Below are 2,042 nucleotides of genomic sequence, written 5' to 3'. Positions count from 1 at the left end.
GCTGAGACTGTCACTTCTCAGAATTTTCTAGAGATGGCTGAAGAAGCGAGTATAGCAAGTCACTCTGAGCCGACAGCTGCGAATCTATATAAGGGATTCGAATTACCAGGAGCCGATAGGAAATTCGAACCGAAGCCTTCTTACATCAACTTGGTTGAGAGGAACCAATTCGGGGGAGCTGCAAATGAAGATGCAGCCAAGCATATGGAGATATTTATTGACTATTGCTGCTCTATACCCCCACCAACCGGTGTGACCCAGGACCAGGTAAAGGAGACAATGTTTATATTCTCTCTTCGTGATGCTACAAGGGAGTGGTATAGAGACCTGGATCGAGCTACCAATGGGATCACTGACTGGAATTCTCTGGCCTTAGCGTTCTATAGGAAGTATTTCTCTGCTTCGAAGACTAATGCCATTAGAGCTCAGATCACGAGCTTTAAACAGGGTCCTGATGAGAACTTTCATGAGGCATGGGTCCGTTTCAAGAAGCTGGTGCGAACTATTCCGCATCATGGGTTTGAGAAATGGAGCCTATGCAATCAGTTTTATAATGGGCTTTACGACGATCAGAGGGCTATCCTGGATGTGGCAGCTAGTGGCAGATTCCAGGAGAATATGGGAGAGACTAAGGGGTGAAAAATTATTAATGATTTGGCCACCCATAAAGCCGAGTATGGAAATTCCAGGGGAAATCAAAGGAGAGCTGCTGAATCCCCTTCTGTAGCTGCATTAGAAGCTCTCACGGCAAGGTTTGATAAGTACGAGTTAGGAGGAGCTTCAAAAGGAGGGATCTATCATGTAAATGCTGTTTCAGACGGTCCTTTCGTCTGTAAAAGATGTGGAGCTGAGGGACATGCTTCAGACAATTGTCCTAGTCCCTTCGAGTCTTATGCTGCCTTTCAGCAATATAGGCAGACAAACACTTACTACGAGCCGAATGTCCATCCAAACTTGAGGTGGAGTAGCCAAAATGTCCTAAATCCAACTCCACCTCCACAGCAACAGCAACAGCAGCAGCAGCAGAATTATGTGCCCCCTCATAAGCAACAACAGTTCCAAAAGCTTCCATATGTTCCTCAGCAGCAGCAATCCCAAGGTTCCGAATTTACCGAATTGAAAAATTTGTTGCTGAAAGAGTCTCAAGCTAGAGAAGCCGGGATGAAGATGTTGGAGAGCCAAATTACCCAATTGGCTAGCAAGAATACAACTCGATCTTCGGGACATTTACCGACTCAGACGGATCAAAAGGAGACCCTTAATGCCATTACTTTGAGGAGTGGGTCTACCCTTGATGGGCCCGCTATGGTCGAGGACATTGCTGAAAAAGATGAGGCGGAACCGAGTCAGAAGAAAGCTGGAACGAACAATAGCAAGAAAAAGACGATCAGCAGGTATGTCAGTCGATCGATCGACATACACGGTCGATCGACACCCGCATGAAAAGTTCAACATCGTTTCTGTAGAAGTCAGTCGATCGACTGACATTCCCGGTCGATCGACTGACAGCGCTGCTGGAAGTGATTCTTTTCGTCCTCACATGCCCGATAACTTGAGGGACCACTTGTTTCGGGGTACGACGACTCCGAAAATATTGGGGCAAGACCCGAATGCTGATGGGTCAGTCCCGGCTCCCAAATATGACCCGACGACGATTAATGGTTCATTTTTTAGACGGTCTGAAGAGGATTCAAGCTTCAACAAGGAGAAGGTAGTGGATTTTCAGCCTAATTCCACCGATGCCGGCATGAGAGATTTAGAGGAGAGGGTTAAGTTACTTCTTACAGCCCCTTATCCAGAGAGATTGGTGCCGACGAAGGAACAGGTATCGTTTAATAAATTTGAAAATGTTATTCGTAGCTTAAACGTACAAGTTCCTTTTCTTGAGTTAGTTAATCAAGTGCCAGCTTACATGAAATTTATGAAGCAACTGTTGTCTAAGAAGAAGTCACTTGAAACTGTGCATACTGTCGCACTAACAGAAGAGTCATGCTCTTATTTGACCCATACTGCACCACATAAATTAGCTGACCCAGGTAGCT

General features: G+C 45.7%; 1 non-coding gene across 1 annotated transcript; it reads right to left on the bottom strand.

The window, feature by feature from the left end:
• Positions 1-414: 414 nt before the first annotated feature.
• LOC141621130 (small nucleolar RNA R71) lies at positions 415-521 on the bottom strand. Its single transcript, XR_012532110.1, has one exon. It is a non-coding gene; the product is annotated as a small nucleolar RNA R71 (small nucleolar RNA).
• Between the last annotated feature and the right edge of the window lie 1,521 nt (positions 522-2,042).

Source organism: Silene latifolia, chromosome 1, assembly GCF_048544455.1.
Source record: "Silene latifolia isolate original U9 population chromosome 1, ASM4854445v1, whole genome shotgun sequence".
Classification (NCBI taxonomy): domain Eukaryota; kingdom Viridiplantae; phylum Streptophyta; class Magnoliopsida; order Caryophyllales; family Caryophyllaceae; genus Silene; species Silene latifolia.
Note: the sequence above shows the minus strand (reverse complement) of the source record. Positions and strands in the feature narration are given on the sequence as shown.